A 20,220-nucleotide genomic window follows, 5' to 3' on the forward strand; every position below is an offset into this window, starting at 1 on the left:
AAGGTGTTCCCATGTTGTGATAATCACTGAAATCATCAGCTTGCACCACTTCTTCAGGGTTCATTTGTTCAAGGAATTTTGGTTTGTTTGATGGCCTTTCTGGGATTTTCTGTTGGTTTGGTTTTGTGGGTTTGGTTTTTTTGTTTGTTTTTGTTTGCTTTGTTTGGGTTTTTGTTTAGTTTATTAGTTTTCGGTGCTAGTCTTGGTTTGTTTTTTTTTTTTTTTGTTGGTTGGTTTGTTTCATGCTGAGGGTTCTTTTTGTCTGGTGAATATTCTTTTATTGCATATATTGTATCAAAAAACATGGTCTACTTGGATGGATAGTCCTTTATTAGATTTTGGGTTATATAAATGTGACATCAAACCACTTCATATGAAATATCCCAGGAAATAAAGGCCTGAAAAGGCAGCAGAGTTTTAGTGATAAAGTTGGTGTTTTTCAGAAGGAACACAGGGATGGGCTCCCCCCATGGAGCTCAACTCACACACACCCCTGGGGAAATAAATGCAAGGGGGCACCCAGAAAACCCTCAGGAAGGGTCACTGATGTGAAATCCCAGCAAGAGGAGATCTGAGTGCTTGAGAGGGAGCTGCAGGATGTGGTGCAGGATGTGGTGCAGGATGTGCTGCAGGGGTGGCTGCAGGATGTGCTGCAGGATTTGCTGCAGGATGTGCTGCAGGGGTGGCTGCTGCACAGAACAGGGTCTGCTCTTTCACAATGTTCTCATGCTGTTCTCATGCACCTGGAGCAGTGCTGCTGAGTCCTGAAAAATTTGATCGTATCTTGTAGTGTGATTGCATAATGCAGCCTCTGCCAAGGGTCTGATTGTCACAGCTGGAATCACCCCTGGTGCCAGGGCAGTCTGCTCAGCCTGGTTTAACCCTCCCGTTTTCTGACACCCTCATTCCAGCTTGTCATCCACCACAGAGAGCTGCTGGCATGTTACCAAGGGAGTGATGTGGTCTGCAGGAGTCAGCAGAAATCTGATGGTGTAAAACATTCAGCCTTTCAGTGTTTCCCAGTTTACTGTATTTTCATTTCTCAGTTGTCACCTGTAGCAGGGAGAGGGTAAATGCAGAGCCTGCACTGCCAGTGCTGCAGCGTTTCCTGCTCTGTCCCTCGCTGGCCCAGGGGAGAGCCTGCTCTCCCTGCTGCTGCTCAAAAATGCACATTGCTGCCATCCAAATGGATGACCTGGAAATGTTAAATAAGAGCTAATTCAAAACCAGCAGACTGCAAAAAGTTTTGGGCGGGGAAAAAAAATAGCAGGAGCTAAATTGGGAAGTCAGCGAAAAATCAATTAATAGAAATGTATTTGAAGGAACATGGAAATGAGGCATAACAACTTACATAACAGGTTCTGTTTTGGCAAAAAATACAGAACGAAATATGGAAAGAGTGATGGAAGTGGATAATAATGGTTTGAATGTTTTAAACAGGTTAGAGTTTGTAATACTTTCCACTTAAAGTGAATGCAGACCTCATTTGTTGTTATTCAAAGGCTTGGAAGTCTTTTTTTCCTTAACCAGAAAAGGCAGCAATAGGTGCAGGTCAGCATGCTGGAGAGTTGGTTGAATGAGAAAAATGAATACAGAGGGACAGGAAGACGTGGTGGTTTTTTTTCATTTTCTCTCTCTGCAGTGCTGCACAGGTGCTGTTTGATGCTGACAGGTAACATTTTCCCCTCCCCATTTTAATTCCACCCAGGAAGCACAACTCCTCCAGTGCCACTAACAGTGGACTCTGTTCTAGTGCAAGAAAATATCCTGATTTATGGTATTCTAACAGGATAGTTTTTCATGCTCAAACCAGCAGCTATCAGCAGTTTTGGTGACGTGTTGGGAGCTACGTGTCTATAAAAGGCTCTTTCCAGTTAAATAACTTTTGAAGATAAGTTGAGGTATTTGCTATTGCAAAAATCATTTTATTAAACTGTTTCATAGATATTCCATTCCAGCACAAACCCACTTGACTTTACTAAAAAAAATTGTGTTCCTCAATGATTTTAAGTCATTGATGGCTCATGTGGCCATAACTTGCCCCTAATGTCAGTCCAGGAAGATAATATTTAGGAATCCTATTTTTTTCCCTAGAGGGATGCTCATGGATTGGTGGGAGATTCCCTGCCTACAGCAGGGGTTGGAAGTAAATGATCCTTGGGGTCCTTTCAACCCAAGCATTTCTATGATTGAATTGTTATGGGAAAGGGAAGGATTCACCCACTCTGTGTAATATCTAGAGCCAAAGAAAATATGCCATAACATAAGAGATTCCAGGTAAAAATAAGTGATCTCTTTTTCTTACCTGTGGTGTTTTACATAATTGCTATGCTGCTGTTGCTATGGTAATGATAGCAATTTTCTGTCTCTATATTGTCCTCTTCTGTCACTTACATCTACTTACATGTGCTCACTTCTACTCAACAGATGAATTGCCCATCTACATAATTCTTTTCTTTTTTCATCTTGCTTTACAGCCTCATACAAGAAAGTTATTTTAAGTCTACACAGAACTTAAAAATAGATATATGCTCAAAGGCTTTGCTGGGCTGATAGCAGTGCTGTGTTTCTCACATGATCAGCCACTACAGAAGTGATGGGAGTTCTCTCTTGCTCTCCACAGAGTAGTCAAAGACCTCTCACATTGAGGCAAATATTGTCTCTTGAGCTGCTTTAGCAAACTGGAATGAGAAAGACTGAAATTAAGTCCATGCGATTTTAGCAGCTGTGAACTTTCCTCATGGTGATGCTACATTTAGAAGTGGGCTGTGAATACAGGGTGGGGAGTGGCTGCTGAGCACTATTCATCATTCACCTGCAGCCCAGGATGCAGTGAGTGATTGGGACAGGAATTTTCCTTGTTTGGAAGGCAGAGTTTCACAGTGCAAATGAGAGAGTTCACTGACAGTGGGCAGACAATTACAGCAATAACAGCATCACATGGTAGAAGCATTGGCATTTCTCAAGCTAATGGACACTTCATTTCCATCTTTTAGAAAATCAGAGCTATTGACTTTGTGGGGGAAAAAGGAAAATGTAGTGCCAGCTTTTAGGGTGGAGAAGTTTCATTATAAAAATGGTTTGTAGCTGATTATCCAGATGAATCCTGCTTGGAATGGGTTCCTCCAGAGCAGTACCATGCAGTAGCATAAGAAGAGTAACCTGGAGGTGTCATTTGTGCAAAAGAAATAAAAATGGTGCATATGCTACACGAGGGAGAAAAGGAACCCAGTGTTTCCTGGAAAAAGAACCCATTCTGGTTGTTTCTCTCCATTTAAATAGTGATCTTGGGAACTAGTTTGGTTTGGCTCCCATTCTCTCTTTTGTACAATAGAAGTGACATCCTGCTTGAATTATCTTTGTGGCTTCTGCTCGGAATGTGATCTCTGGGATCCTGCAATCACTAAGCAGAGCATCTGCTGTTCTTTCCACAGATGAACATAACTTTGAATTAGAACTCTGAACCTTTCAGGATCGAAGTATCCAAAACTGCTTCTGCATGATGTGTAGGAAAAAAGCCCACAGTGGACAGATGGTGAGATGCTCTTCTCTCCAATATTATCTTTTCTCAGCCTCTTGCCCCAATTTCTGCAGCAGCCTTTATGTTCTCGGAGAAAGCCACAAGCATCAAAACATGAGAAAATACAAATACTCTAATAGGATAGACTAAGCTAGAAAACAAATAATGCTATTTCCTTTCCAATTTTCAGATAAACATTAATCTCGCCTTGTCTCATTCATCTGAAAAATACAGTTTTTCCTATTTCCAGTTGTTCAGTGGCAAGTTCCAGCTTGTCTGGAGTCCAGCTGGTGTGGCACTGGCAGCTGCACGCAGTGTCTGTAATTTGTCTCTGGCACTTGTGGGGTTTTCTCCAGCTGCTTTCCCGTGAGTCTCCTCAGGTTTTTCAGCTGAGCCCATTCCCTGCCATGGCAGCTGCACCTGGGGCTCGGTGCCCAGGGCCAGTGCTGGCCAGGCTGAGCCCCAGGGAGAGTCCTGTCTCCGCAGCTCCCTCGAAAGGGAAACACCTTCTCTGCCTTGAGCTCACACTGCCTAAAAAAAAGCGCTTTAGAGGGAGAAAGCTCGTGCAGTTTATCACAGATTTGTGTCAAGGGAGAAACGAGGCACACCCCACACCTGAAAGTTTCATAAAGAGAACCACTGTGGGCTCAATTAATGCTAAAGCTGAAGAGAAGTGCTAAGGCAATTTTGGTTCTTTTCTAGTTTTCTATTATACATTATGATGGCATTTATGCATATCCTGCCTTTTTTGGCTTCACTCCAGGAAGGATTGAACCTCAAATCAAAGCAAACTCCAATTTTGCACTCACAAAGACCAGAAACTGGTTGAATAATCAGATTTTTAAGAAAGTCACCAAGGGAATTCAGGAGTTGATAAGGTAGGTTTTGGGAAGATGAAAAGATTAAAGTTTTTTGTGGTTTACCTGAGATGTCACTCTCTGAATTGACTGTATTTTTAACATATTTTATCTTCATTTTACAGGGGTGATTACAAAGTCATGTAGTTCTTGCAAGCTCTGATTCAAGGTCCACTATGTAAATCTGGCTATTTTTACATTTATCTCATAATGATATTTTCAACACAGGTCTCGTACTATACTTGAAAGGAAAACAGACTTTTATCCAATTTACATGCCAGAAATTAGCAATGAGAACTGACATGAAAAAATACTTGTGGTTCATCCACATTCTTATATAAAAATACAGCACTGCAGTCCATAGCAGAAGGCTTTAATTAAGCCTGTTCTGGTCCATAGTGCAGCAGTAACAGGAAAACATTAATTACCCAGAACTATAACAGGATGGCTTAAGATCCTGCTGAGAGCATCTTTCTCTGAAGAGCCAGAGATCACTGTCACATTTACTGACATAATCTTTCAAATGGTAGAGGTTTGAATTGATTGGAACTTGTATTTTTTCATTGTAAAGAAAAGCCATTAACAGTAATCAATGCAGGTTAAAGAGAAAAGGTACAAATTTCAATATGTATCATGTTTTACAGGTATAAACTGGATTTTTTTTCCTCTAAGTTTCCCATATATTGAGACCTCTATGAGATCTGCCAAACCTGTTTCCATTGTGCAGATCCTGTTTCAAAACTTATTTCTCATGAGGTGTTCTTGGTCTCTCCAAGGAAGGGCAGGTTTTATCTACAATGTTATTACTTACTGTACTTGGATGAAAACGACTTTTCCAAAGGCAATTCTGCTTGGAATTGTGTCTGCCTATCACCATCCTGAAGCACTTAGAGCAAAAAGCAAAAAAGATGTGGGAAAAAGGTTTGTCACCCTGGCTGTGCCCAATTGGAATTGGTCTACAGCAGAGCTGAATTCTTTGCACAGATAAATATGTGGGACAGTGGAAGTGATCTCAGACACCTTGTGGTGCTAAGGTACAGGCCTACCCTTCTTGTTCAGCTTAATTTATGATAAGTATTCATTTTTAACAGTGCTTCAGTATAAATAATTTAGTAATAATCCATCCTCTTGGAACCAAAGCTGTAACAATCAGCTGGATATGAATAATTGGTGCTAAAAGACAGGTAAAAGTGTCTCTTTCTCTATTAAAATGTCTCCCTTTCTGAATCACTTCAGCATTTTCTTTCTCCTTGAGAGGGAAAGATCTTTGGGCTACAAAAGGGTAGAAAAAGAGTTTTGTTTTCATTAAAAGTCATTTTTTAAAGATGAGTAAGAAAAGTCCTTCCCTTACACTGAGCATATGAAGAAAAGGATTCTTCCAGAAATTCACAAAACATCTGTACCAAGTTGCCAAATGGCCAGGGCTCGCTGTGGTGCCAGGCAGCTTTGGATTCCCTGCTGTTAGTGGCTGGAATACTCCTAATGATCAGGCAGGTGCCAGGTGGGCAGGGGACAGTCCCTGTGAGTCTGCAGCCGTGTCTCAGGCACGGAAAAGGCAGCGAGCTGCTGCTCCCAGAGGGGACAACAGGTACTTTGACATCTGGTTTCTCTAGACCATTAGCTGACCCCATGTCTCAGAGGGCTCTGTACTTTATTTCCCATCACTTTGCACAAAAAGTTGATTTTGCTGATCACTGCTTTAATTTAGTGACCCATTGAATCAAATTTATAACTGGAAGGCACGAAAACAGCCAGTGATTGCTGTTTTTAATGGTGGCAGTTGGTTTTCCCTTGGGTTGTTTTTTCCTCACTGCCCCCCCAGACCCCTTGCTATCCAGGAAGCAATACTTTTTTTTCCTCTCCTATATGGTTTTAGGAAGGAACATTTTTGCAAACAGTTAAAAATACTTTGTCGAGAAATTAAGTGCAATGAGAAGTGGAGATCAGGAGCTCTTATTTTCAAGTTCTGTCAGCGTATTTTAGACCTAATCACCAGTAAAGCCAAGGATCCTTAGAGAAACAGCCACAGTTCTGCATTTGCTGGCAGAACAGGTCTCTGTGGGTGTGTTGGAGTTTTTTCATACAGCTTTAAGTCTCATTCCAAATGGCAAAAAGTGAGAGGCCACAAAGGCCTTACATACATGATGAGTTTAATCCTTCTGAAATCTAGGAGAATTTTGGTAGGAGCTTCAATTTGGGCTGAGATTTCACCTTTGGTTTTTTGAAAAGATGTTGACTGCTTCCCAGTTTAATGTGATTTATTCATCTCTTCCTTTTAAGTTTATCCTCTGATTAGCCGAGTGAGTCTTGTGTGGGACCTTACTTAAAAGAGGGAACAAAGTGTGGATTAGAGAAGTTGAAAGAGCCAGACACATAAGGGTGTTTGTTAATGTTCTCTATTATTAAGTTTATTCTTTCATGTGGCATTACTACAAAAGGTAAAAATGTACAAATAGGTGACAAGGAGAATAATCAGAAGGATGAATGGGTATGAGATGGATTATTCTGCTGTTAAAAAGAAAAAAAAAGGTTTAAGAGGAATTTAGAAAGAAATATTAAAATCATATGCCATGAAAGTGGAGCTGAAAATCCTGGCCACAATAACAATTTCAGTGCTGCTCATTGCTCCAGCCATGCAAGCTCACACAGAGCTTTGCAAAAGAGCAGAAGATTTTTGCTAGAACTGAGCAGCTGGTATGAAATGGAGACCATTCATTCATTCTCAGGCAGATGCATAAAGCCCTCAACTTGGAGTATCTTGAACAATTCCCTCTGTTAATGTCCCAGGCTCATTATCTGTGTCCTGTCTCTGCTCTTTGTCCCTGTGTGCACACTCAGCATCAGAGCCTGAAATTAAGAAATGCTCTGCTAAATTTCTATAGGAAAATCAGCCCTGTGCCAACCAGCATTTCTAAGTCTCTGTCACCCTGGGGATACAATAATTCTCTGTTGGTACATTGGATAGCAAGGGCCACAGTCCTGGCTCCTCCTTGTTAGCTCCTGACAGCACCTGGTGCCAGCAACCTTCACTGGGCTCATTTTTACCTGGAATTTATGGCACAAGGAGGACAACAGGGCTGTGACACCGGTGTCAATGTGCACAGTTTGTGTTTGCATTAAAGGTGGGACCAACATCTGGCTGCTCTGTAATTCAGCCCTGGCTGATCTCTGTTCTGCACTGGGGCTCACGGGAGCTTTGGGCTCAGGCAGAACCAGAACCAGAAGCAGAACTCCTTTCTTTCCTCTCCCCAGGTAAGTGCTGGCTCTGCCCCACCCAACCTCGCCCAGTGAGTGCTCTTGACATTCAGTTCTGGCTGCAGAGCAATCCCATCACAGCTCTCTTCCCTAAACACAGAGCTGAGAAGCTCACCTGGGCATTGCTGCAGGTGTCCCTGGCTTCTCACAAGTACATCACTGTGGATCTATCTACAGACAGCTGTAATTCCTTTTTCTTCTCCCTGTTGCTTAGCAGCCTTTAGCAGTTGTTGATGTATCATTTGTTGATTTATCATTTGATATGTACAGATAGATCATAGTACAGCCACAAGAGCTGGAAGTTCAGATTTCCATCATGCGATTTTTAAGCATATTTCATAATAACCTCTATAGAGCTTCAACAGCAATTTGGCACATTTGTTCTCATGGAATTATGGAATTTCTTATCCTGCTGTCAACAAGCTGTGTACGATTACTTGGAAATCCACTTCAGATAGCCATTAATTATGCCTAGTTAGTGTCAAAATAGTTAATTTCTTTTCTTCTTCTTTTTTGTTTTCTTTTAGACTTAATAGCATGCTATCATCTGGCAACCTAATCTTTGCCTTAATGAACAGTACCAACACATTAAGATGATGTGAAAATTATTGCTTTACTTCACAGAAAAAAAAATATCATTAGTGCAAGAAGCACATTAAATTCCTCAAGGATACCTCAAGTGCATGGATTTTGATGTTGATTAGAAGCCTTCTGCAGAAATTGTTAGTTTAGGATGTCAGCAACCCTTTTTCCCAATTTGCAATAAATTACCACTCTCTGTCATCGATTGATATATGTGCTGTGTACAGATAGGATCTTAATGCATGTAAGAGCATCTCAGAGGGTATACCTAATTAGCTAAAATACAACTAATCACTGTTTTTGATGATTTTGGCTGGCAGTCTGCTCTGGGGGGAATTAACATAACATACTGCATTTTTATGGAATAGTACCAGTGGATGGGCAAATGGACAGATGGGTTTTTGTTGCACTGGCACTGTTATCTGTTTTCCCACTGAGACTTCACCTGCCTGCTGCAAAAGCTGCTGTGCTGTTCTAGGTGTTAACTGGTCTCTGCTACTGAGAATCTTTCAGGGCCATGACACTGCCCACGTGCTGCCATAAGTTTTATAAATTGAACCAGATTTAGCTGCACTAGAGGATTATTTCAGGCTGCTGCTATGACACAGAGCAGCTGTGGATCTGGCCTGGCTCAAAATGACATGAACATCCATCTCTGTGGTGGAATTCAGTGTCAGGCTGGGGGCTGTTGTGATGCTGGCTTCACACGCACCAGAGCGTTTGCCTGGGGCTCTGGGAGAGAGCAGTCTCTCAGGTCACATCCCACTCTGCTTTTGGAGCTAAGTTACTGTCCTTGGGCTGGGTTGTACCAGGAAAGCCATTGCTCACCCTCTGCTTTTCCACAGGAGGGGCAATGTCCCCTGCTATTCCACGATCTGGGAATCCTGTCTGAACTCCCACAGCCTCAGAAAGGCAGCTCTGCTCTCTCAGGTGTCAGCCATTCTCACCATCTTGGTTAATTTTCCTATGAGCGGGTGTCTGATTCTCTTCAGTGTAGGAATTGTCCTGGGCTTGGAGCCCTGGGGTGGAAGCCTGCGGTGCTGGGTGTGGGTCTGTTTCTGGGACAGGCAGGGTTTGCTGTGCCCTCAGTCCCTGAGTGGGTCGGGAGCTGGTGGCTCCCTCGGCGATGTGCACAGCTGTGTCCCAGCCTGCCACTGTCCTGGGGACAGGACAATGGACACATTTCTTTTCTCCAACTGCCTTTTCTTTTTACCTTTACATTTTTTCCATAGTTAAGTTCCCATTTCTTCAGCCTGCATTTCTCATACCTCCTTTCCAGTTTTTGAAGATGACTTTATCTCTTGTCTCTGGAGGAATCTGACCTACAATGTAATTCAATATATTGCTTCAAAGCACCCAGAATGCTGTGACCCTGCATCCCATGACTTAATCTTAATTTCTGAAAGTGTGTGAAATGAAGCCTGCATATGGATAGATTTGTCACGGAGACCTGAATTCTATTTTGTGTTTTTGCCTTTCTTCCAGTCCATGTTTTCACACACTGAGCTATTCTTGTTTGTTCTCAGACCTTCTTTATCTGAGTGGGAGGGGGGGAGAGGGGAAGAGAAAGAGGTCTGTTTTGAATTCCCTGTCTGCCATCTAGCATGAATTTTTATACCAATAACACCACCAGATTGCCAGATGTACTTTTAACTCCTGTGCTTTGGAGATGAGATTGATATTAATCCCATCTCTCTCAGTAATCTCCTGAGGTATTTACCTGCCTGGAATGATCATGTTTATTTATTCTTGGATTCTAAATTCTTTTATTTTTAATATCCCTTCGATATGCTTTTCATTTCAAGTTGTTTGGATGACTCATTACTAATCTCAGGTAGAGAATGAATTTTCTGTGCCAGCCACTGAATTACAACTTTAGATGGAGTCTTTTCCATGGATGATTTTTATGATTATTATTTTTAATCTTAGAAATGTCTCCTTTCATGATATGCTACTGGGTACTAGTAACAGATCTGACTGTAGTTTGCACTGAAACTCTTTCTGACCATTTAAAGGAGTGCTAAAGTGAAAGTAAATTACTTGTTGCTTTTTCCTGATCCTCTTAAACCAGTGAGAGAGGGATTTTGTATGAAAGACAGCTTTGTTCTAAAGGAGCAATAGAGAGTTCAGCCCCCATTGGATAAAGGTGAGAAATTTGGCCAATATTCATAAATAAAGTTTTATATGCTAGAAGACCTAATTTAGAAGGGAATTGTTTGAGTCCAATTTTCCCAAGATTAATGTAGGAGAGGCCAGTTCTTGTCCATTACAAAGAATGATCTTTATTTATCCCAGGCATTTTGCTGCTTTTGTCATACAAATCATAGAGCTCAAAATGCCAAGGTAGCCAGGCTTATAATGAATTCAGAAGTTTAAGATATGGACAAAGGGCTGAAAAGAATAGAAGATAGCAATTAAACTAATTAAACAATGGGCAAAACCAAATCAAATGCTTATAAATCAATCAAATATATGAGAAAATAGGAGGAATTAAGCCTTAGGAAACTTTCCATCCATTTCTCTCTATTGGAAGGTGCAAAATGAAGTTTTCTGGCTATTTCTAATGTAACTGCATTTTAAGAATACACCTGGGAGACTACTGGAGTAATGGGGGCTGTAAATAATTTTGAAACTAAAATGAAACATTCTTCAAAATAAGGGAAGATTGCAAGTAAGCCTTAGAATTTTCTTTGCCTAAGGCCAGAGGTAGAGGGTAGTTGAAATTATATTTTAAATGTTTTTTTTTTTCCTTCATAATGCATCCCAATTGCTCCTGCAGTAAGTAGATCTGGTTTCCTCAGCCTGATTTCAGAAGACATTACTTAGATTACAGATAAAGGCACAGTTCTATGGCATTAGCATTAGCAAAGAAACAATTCCTTGCACCTGCAGGCTCTGCCACCTGCATGGCTCAGAGTGCCAGTTTGGACATTGGTGTTGGAGACGTCCACCAGAAAAATCCTCTTCAAAAACATCTCCTGCTTTCCTCAGGATTTCCACCTGAGTTTTCACGAGCAGCATTTCTCCCCAAGGAGCTCAGAAATTATTCAGTACCTGCTGTGTTCAGAGACTGGGACTGCCAAACTTCCCATCCTGCAGGTTAAAAGCACATTCTTTTTTCTGGGAGTGAAGTCAGGAGAATTGCAAAGGATTTGGATGGAAATAAGTGAGGGAAGGGAAGGAAGGCCAGCTACAGAGAGAGTGCAGAGAATGGATCTCCACAATTTTACTTAAAAACCAGACAAACCTGATGTAAAAATGCAAGTGACACAAAACCTTTATGGCTGCTCAAAATGTGCTCTCAGAACAGCTGCGAGATTTTAAAGCACTCATCAGTGAAGGGAGTTGGGATTTACAGTTCCTAAGGAATCAACTTCCTTTTGTCTTTCAGTTAGTACATGACAGGAACAAGAACCACTATGGAAATAAGTAAAAGTTTACTTTCTGGTTTTAATTAAGTTTGGCAAAATAAGGTCAGAAGAAGAGTGTTTGTAGTTGCCTTGGGCATTTTTTCAGACTTTTTCAGCCAAACTAATGCTAAAAATGTAAAGAAAAATACAAGATACATTTGGTCCATCATTGTCATGGTTGTAATTGCTTTATAATCAGCCTTGTACTCTATAAAAGAAATGTGAAAATTTCCTGTTGGCATGTTTGGAGAATGGATTGACCTGTGTTTACTTAATAAAATAATTTGATATAATCATGATCCACAGCTGGTTTTTAGCATTTGCAGAAGCCAAGATTTGGAGGGGAAAAAGAAAGAGCGAGCAAATGTTGGACTAGTTGGAAGTATTGGAAACATTAAGGATATTAAATATTTATATCAAATAATTGGTTTTGCATTTTGGTCTCCAAATTAGTGTAGCTCTTGTGTGTTGGGTAGATGGATGATTTGTTCTTCTAAACTGTGTGTGTAGGAGTTTTCTGCACTGTTTGACACCTCAGAGGCCGTGGATTGCCCATCCTGCCAGGTTCCTGCAAAGAGCAGCTCAGAGATGTGAGTTTGTGTAGAAAGTTCATGAGGTAAAAATGCAGAATAGTTAAGAACAGAGCATTAGCCAGTTCTGTGCATCTCCTGGTTCCCATTCTTTGCCCACATCCTCTTTATCCTGTTCAGCACCTTAGCAGCAGCAGATGATCTCAGGCACTGAGGAGTTTTGGTCTAATCCAGCAGGGCACCAGCCTCAGTGCAGACTCACAGTGCCCAAAACAACTGTGCTCATTTAATTGAAATGCTTCATAAATTCAGAATCTCGATCAGTGATTATAGAACACTGTGGAGGCCAAGAAGTTGAAAAGCACTTTTAACAGAGAAATGAAAATAATTTATGATCATTATATTGGTGATAAAACAATGACATATACAATTCTTTGCTATTCAGTCCTTCTGCATTTTACTAAGATTAGTGCTGTCAAGTTTAATTCCAGTCAAACATGACTTTTCCACCTTTGGAAACTTAGTCCCTGTAAAAGGGTGAAAGCTGCATCTCTCAGCACCAGACACTGAAGCTGCAGCAGGCCAGGTGACACAGAGAGAACTCAGTTCTGAATTCAGTTCAGTGGAGATGGATCCTCAAGGAGAAAAGCTTCTTCCCCGAGTGCTTCCTGACACTTGGTTTGGGGATGGAAAAAGGCTCAAGAGTTTGCATAGTTTTTGTTTTGTTTTGTTTTGTTTAATCTTCAGTGCTGTTCTCTCTAAAATTGTTCAAAAGCATGTTGATATACAAAAGACATCCAATTCTCTGGGCTTAGATACCTACAAGTGTTTTGGTCCATCGTTCCAGCAGCCTTTCAGCTATATAATATATCATATATATCACATATCATATATATCATTATCGTATAGTGTTCTGTGTATTTTTGTCTTTCCTCATTACATGTCTTTGTTTCATAGATAATGGATATATTCATCAAACCGCATTTTAATTAATAGATCCAGCAATTTTAATCTTAATATAGCAACTTTTTTCTTTCCTCAGACCATTTATCAAATATATCTGTCAAAAATACTTCTTGCCTACAACAAATATTATTTGAAGTCATACTCCAAAAGTGAAAAGAACAATCTATTTGCTCCCAGCTAGGACTGTTCTGTGGTTGATCAAAATGAGGGGATCATAGTGAGATAATGGTTTTGGGATAGATGATTGATGTCACTAATTGGAGCCTGTGCTTTGAGGCTAGGCAGACACACCAAAGGCTAACTGGACATGAAAGCTCAATTCCCATCTTGCCCTTACAAATGAACCATCTCAGCTGGGCTTGGAGCACTTGTTTAATCAGCAAGGAGCAGCCCCTGCTGAGATCCCAATGTTGTTCCTATTTGTCATTAAATGAGGGTCATCAGTCTCTGTGACTCTCCCTACAACCTTTGCATTAAATTTGCTGTAAAGAAAACAAAAGCACTGATTACTGGGGCCTGGAGATATTTGTCAGAGCTACAGGTGCCTTTCTTGATGGAGACTGGGTATGAAAACAAATCTCTGTAAAATAAAAAGCTCCTGTTTATCTTGAAAGGTGGGGGGAGGATTATGGATAATTGAAGGTGGAAGAACAGAATTGCCAGATCTGAAACATAAACACATTGTCTTTCTGTCCATCAGAAAATCGATTTTCATTGCTCTTTTTCCTCTGTTGATTTGCCTTGGGGAAAGTTCATATTTTTGAGATAACAAACTTCTTTTTACCTCAGCAAGCAGCTTGTAGAAATACAATTTTGCTTCCTTAACCACAATACAATGCTGAGTGTTTAGTATGATTTATTTTCCTCACTGTACTAGCTTGCAGAGTATTGGGCTGGTTGCCAAATGTACATCCAAGATTCTGGTAAGGCCCTTCCTCCCTTCCTTCATCCCACATCCAGCTCTGCATCCTCTCCCTCCTGTGCATTTCCCCAGATCCTTCACCCCTCCTCCATCAAAGTCCTCTTCTTCTCTATTTAAAAGCTCTTTGCTGACTTGTGATCACTTCCTGATTATTTAGGTTAAAATGTGCATTTTGTTGCATGGCTACCTACACATGCAAATAGTTATGTTTTTAAACTAAGAAATGTACAGGTTTAGCTTATTAGAAAGTCAGACACAAAATGAAAGGGTTTGATGCTTTGAATTTGGGTGTAATGCAGCTGGGAATAATATCCCTTCCCTGTTTGCAAGGACATAGAAAAGTGTGTTTCTTGATATTGATCAAATAAAATACATTTTATTGCACTGTAATTACAGATGGAGAGACAGAGGGGAACCTGAGAATTATTTTTGGAAGAAAAATAGCTTTAGGACTGAAAACTAAAGAATACAGCTTAGATAATATAATGATAATGTTCTTTATAGAAAGGTCTGAACAGATCAGACTGGAACTTAATAACTCAGGGTGTTCTTACAGTTAGCCCTTGGTTATTTGTCTAAAGTAAACTTGGCACTGGGCGTGGATTTATTTGGTAATCATAGTAGTTCAAGACATTTATCTAATCAAGCACACTGCAAGTCTTCATCCATCACTAGGTTTTATTTATTTGCTTGGATCTTTCTGCCTTCTGTGACTTGAGTACAATTTTTCATAGAGCCTCCAGAGTTCTGTTCAAGAATGGATGTCCATCTGTGAGCAGGACCCCAGCAGGAAAGGAGAGTTCGTGGAAGCAGCAGCAGCACAGAACCTGGTGCCATCTACTTTGAACAGAAGCTGTAGCAGATTCTGTGCCTCAGTTAAATCCAATTCAAAACTTCACAAAGTTTTAAGTGGGGATTAACTTGGCCACAAGTGCTGTACTGGCCTTCTGCAAAGATCTGAAATCTTGCCAGAATTTAGACCTGGAATGGGCTTGTTATAATAACTTAAATTAAGAGAAGATAATATTTTGTACTCGCAGATGGCGCAGAGGAAAAAAGGGGGCTGATCTTGTACCAAAGAAATTAAAATAAAATGTCAGTTAAATTAGTTAACTGCACAGCCTGAGCCGATGTGAGATGCTTCAGTGCATCTAAGACCTTGAGTTACGAGGTGAGAGCAGGCTCAGGGATCACAGCAGCCAGTTTGTCTGCAGCCCTTTGCTCTCAGCAGCAGGCTGGATATGGCACCACTTACATTTAATCAGTCTGTTTTCTGCTATGCATATTCTCCAGTATTTATCATTCTTTTGATCATATTTACAGCCAGAAATGCTCATTAAAGTAGCAGGTAATTATACACATTTTCCTGTGTTCCTCTTGCTCTGCTATCTGAATTTAGCTATGACCCTGGCTTTAGCTGCAGTCCTAAGGTGGATATATGCAGAGTGTGGGCTGGCTGCTGAAGGCATGCACGGATTCCTCTTGCTGCCTGGCAGCTCAAGACAAGAGATTTGTTCAGGGTCAGAGAGCAGCGTGTCCCTCCAGACCACAGGCCTGGGGCTGCAGTTCCTGCTCTGTCTGCAGCAGACATGGGTGTTGTGCACCTGCTCTGGAAGATTCCTGGTTCCCTTGAGCTCCTGAAACCACACAGGGAATGCAGCGGCGCACTGAAATGAAAGCTCAGGTGGGAAAGGTCCATCCTTGGCTGATGGCATCCTGAGGGTGCAGGGACCTCTGTGGGTGGCTGAGGTAACCCCTCCTGGCAGTGTGGCTGTGCTGCTCCTCACAGCGCTGGGTCAGGCCGAGGGGTTCAGCTCCTGTCAGCCCCAAACACTTCTGTGAGTAGCCCCAGTGTTGGTGGTGTTTGCAAACCTTCCTGTGTGACACCACGCCGCTTCCTCACTTCGTTCTCCATGTGAAGCCATTTGGAATCTTCATTTTATGTGGAAATGGACCTTGCTGCCTTGAACACCACCAAAATAATTTTTATCCCCTTTTTAACCCCTTTTGAGTTTTCAGTTTGTAATGAATTGTAGATTCAAGTCAGTTCTGCCTGAGGTGTACCCCAGCTCCCGAGGTTTGTGTGCTGCCTCACAGCAATGGTTTGACACGCACTGTTCAGCCTTTCTTCTGTCTCTCTCATCTGATCTCTCATCAGCTCCCGGGCGAATTGGTTTTATCATGTTTCCAACCCTTCGCTTTCACACTTCTGAAGCATCACTTTTTTCTGTTCTGAAAACCCAGCACCTGGTTATGCTCATGCTGAGCAAAATGAAATAATAGAGGCAAGGGCACAGCAATTAGAGCTCTGAAGAAATCAGTTGTCGTTTCCAGGAACACGTAGTACTTCTGCAAGATGATGCTGTGATTACCTTGTGTTTGAAAGTGCTGCAAACTCTTTCAACAACTTCCATGGGTGTTTGCCTCAAACAGAATGACTCCAGTTTAATTTAAATGTAAATGAAAAGTACATAATGTTTAAAAGTTTAACAGACACACAGAGGATTTTGCACAGGGCAGAATTGTTCACGTGCTGCGTTCTGTCGTAGTTATTACTCACTTATGCCACATCTAAAATCTTTAATCAGCTCCAGATGATTTTCTGCCTCCCTCCCCAATCCATGTAGAGGGTCTTTAGGAGGACTTCCCAAGAGCTATGCCAGCCTGGCTGCTGCAAGATGCTGCTGGTTTCCTAAATCTGCTGCAAAGTAGCTTTCATGATTGCAGAGCAGAACTAATGCCTTCTGATACTTTCTCTGCAATGAGTAGCAAAATCCAAGCAAATGGCAGGCGTTAGTTCCTGCAGCAGTTCTGGGTCCTGGCTCTCCTCAGGAGCCCCTGGCCCCTTTGCACTGCAGTAATCTGGAAGTTTGGGAAGAAGGACGGCAGGGAGTCTCTTTAACTGGAAGCTTGCAGGGGTTTTAGAGGAAGTGTTCTGAGGTTTGGGGGGCACAACAAGAAGCCTTGTCCTTATCTCCAAAGCCTCCAGGAGGTTCTGATTTCTGCAGAGAAACTCTTAGGAGTTCACTATACTTGAACAGTCTTTCCTACTGGAAATTTAGATATTATTCCAGGCATTCCATTAGTTTCACTATGGATTTTGATGTACTTCATGTCTATGTAGTCTCCAGTCTGTTCTTTTGTAATTAGAAAACATTAATTTTTTTTAGAAGGTATACCAATAGGATCAGGCCAGTACTTCTGCTGCAGACACCTGAAGTACAGCAGTGCTCTTCTCCCTGTCCTGGGCCTGAGGGTATCCAGGTGTGTGAGCAATAGCAGCACACCTGTTTAGACTCCCTCAGCAGGGGCAGTTCTGGTATGATTTCCTTTCATGTGAAACAGCAACAATACTGGTACTGCAAAACAAGGTCTTCTCGGCTGTCTGAATTGTTGCAGGTTCTACTTACATGACCTTGCTACAGGCTTTTTAATTCATCTACCTCCCCAAAATTCCATTTTTTTATCACCTTCAGCCTTTGCCATCTGGAGTTTTCCTCGTTACATGTATCTGCTGAAAGTAATAAGTGTAGAAATTGTTTTTAATGCCATTACATTAAAAATAGATATACCAAGCCCTACTGAACGTCACATTATTTTGAATTCTCTGACTTCCAGGGGATCAGTAGCCTGGGAACCTGTGAGCAGTATGGACAATTCATTCTTCACACTGTTCAAGAGCTATGGCCTTAATCCTGTATGTGGCAAATTTGTCAAATTAACAGATTCTTTAGTTTTGTTCTGGCTGCCACTAGAGATGAGTAAATAAAGATGGAAAATCCACCCATCTCACCAGGAGCTGGCTCCAGCCTTGGACATTGCAGCCACAGAAGTAGGTGATGATGGCTTTTACAGTGAAAGCTGGAAACCAGATTTTGTTATGCACAAGATTTCTTGGTGGGACCCCCAGGTTCCTGTAGGTTCAGAGGAGCTGAATTCACATGAACAGGGCCTGGCTGACACTCACTGCAAATTCTGTGCTGAGCACAGGAATACACCACACCACTGTGCACCATGTGACAGCAGCAGGTCCCCAAGCAAATGCACCCTCATACACTGAGTGTTAGCAAAAAGTATTATTGAATTTACTCTGCAGAGCTACTATGTGAGAAATAATTTCAATCCTTTAGTTAGTCACTGTAAAGAAGCTCCATAAATAATTGCTGATTTACTGACAGCAATTTAGTTGGTCTAAGAACCCTAGATTAATAACACACTCTTCTTGTTCTCTGGAATAATAGCTGAGGTGCCATTTCTAAACATTATATATCTTTATCTTGGACTCTGATAACTGTCAGCTAATCCTGACCAAAGGAGCTGTGGAAGTGCAGCTAAAATGGAGATTTCTTTCATCTCAATAAATCTCTTTCCCTTAGTACCTATTTTTTGCCCTAGTCAGGTTTCTAGTGAGGCAATCTTAATTTATTAGTTTAATCTGGGAAATTAGTTGCTGTAGGTTTTGGTTATATAGATCAATGGGCAATAAAAAATATTTTGACTTGAGTGAGATTTCCTTTCGCAGGGATGCAAAGAGTATACTGAAATATTTTAGACCATTATTGTTTCAGAGACTAAAATTCAAATGCAAAAGAAATATTGCACTGAAATCTCTGGTAAAGGGAAGTCTTGCTCTCAAGCAATGGCTGTGAAAAGACATAGCACATTAAAAGTTTAGATAAGTAACAACTGTTATGTTAGAAATGCCCCCTCCCCCCAGTATTATAAACTGTGTTTTAAATAAAAAGGAAGCATTTTTGAAAGCTTCTAGCTGATTTAGGAATCTAAGTCATATCGTTGGTGACACGGGACTGAAGCCACATAGTTGTATCTTCAGAAACATTTGTTGAAAGTAATTGGACCACTGCCACTATTTGAACAATTTTCTGGGTCTCATTTGCGTCCGAGGAGTTAAGGATGTTTCAGTGTCTGTGCTACCATGATTTAGACTTTAAGACCTGTTCAATGCCTTTTACTGCTTGGTCTTCCAGCTGCCCAGTCACTTATGAAAGCAGGATTTAGCTGTTCAGATCCTTTAGACCTTGTGGTGCTTAGTGCAATGGCATGAGAAAAATTGAAGCTGGCTACTTAATCATAGAGCTTAAGTACTCAGCAGCAGATCACAAAAGGCCTCCATAGGTTAGGCTTGAACTCAGGCTGAGCAAAAACCACAAAAGTGCTAGTGGTGTTTATTGAATAGGGACCAATTTGTGTACAGAGAAAGTAACCAAATGCCTTTATCCTTGTGCAAATGAAAACGATTCTCTGCTCTTACATCGGTCTGAAAAGGGAGCTGGGTCTGTGCCCCCCAGAGCAGAACAGGCTGGGTCTGTGCCCCTCAAGAACAGAACAGGCTGGGTCTGTGCCCCCCCAGAGCAGAACAGGCTGGGTCTGAACCTCCCTGAGCCCCCCCAGATCATCCCAGGCTGGGTCTGAGCCCCCTGAGCCCCCCCAGACCATCCCAGGCTGGGTCTGAGCCCCCTGAGCCCTTCTTGGGGCAGGTGGAGAGCCAAAGGCAGCCCAGCCACAGCTCCTGGAGGTCCTGGCTGCTCCTGCCTGCCTGGGAGAAGGGCACTGAGCCAAAAGGGCTGCTTGCTCTTTGCCTCGATAACAAATAGATTTTAGATTGTTCTTTTAACATTTGGCTCTTTGCAGAGTTCTGCTTTTCCTCTAAGGGGTTTTGTAGGATTGGCAGGGCACCTTCATTATGCTTTTTTAAGTCTAGGCAGTCTCTCAGTACACTTGTGTTTGCAGGGCAACACAGAGTATTTACTTCTTTTCCCATTTCTTTAGTTTCATACAGAGATGAAATTCAGAGATTTGTTTAATGGGTTGAAAAATATCCACTGCTACTCTGACACTGGACTGCTGTGTACCTTGTGCTGTTTTGTTTCAAGTTAGGGCACTTTCCCTGGAACATAATTTTCTTCATCATGGACTGCATTATAAGGGAGAGGTTGCATTTCAGAGACATATACCTGGTTACAAAGCATTAGTTTTTTGACATTAGTGTTTCCATTTTTCCTGGAAATATCCCTTATGTATTCATTAGAGAGACAATGGATCAGTGTGGCACAGATTTGGAATAAGATTCACACCAGGAGATGTGAAAAGACAATATTGAAATAGAGAATGGAATTCTTTTCATATATGGGACAGAAATACTCTGAAGACACAGTAT

Source organism: Cinclus cinclus, chromosome 17 (genome assembly GCF_963662255.1).
Source record: "Cinclus cinclus chromosome 17, bCinCin1.1, whole genome shotgun sequence".
NCBI lineage: Eukaryota > Metazoa > Chordata > Aves > Passeriformes > Cinclidae > Cinclus > Cinclus cinclus.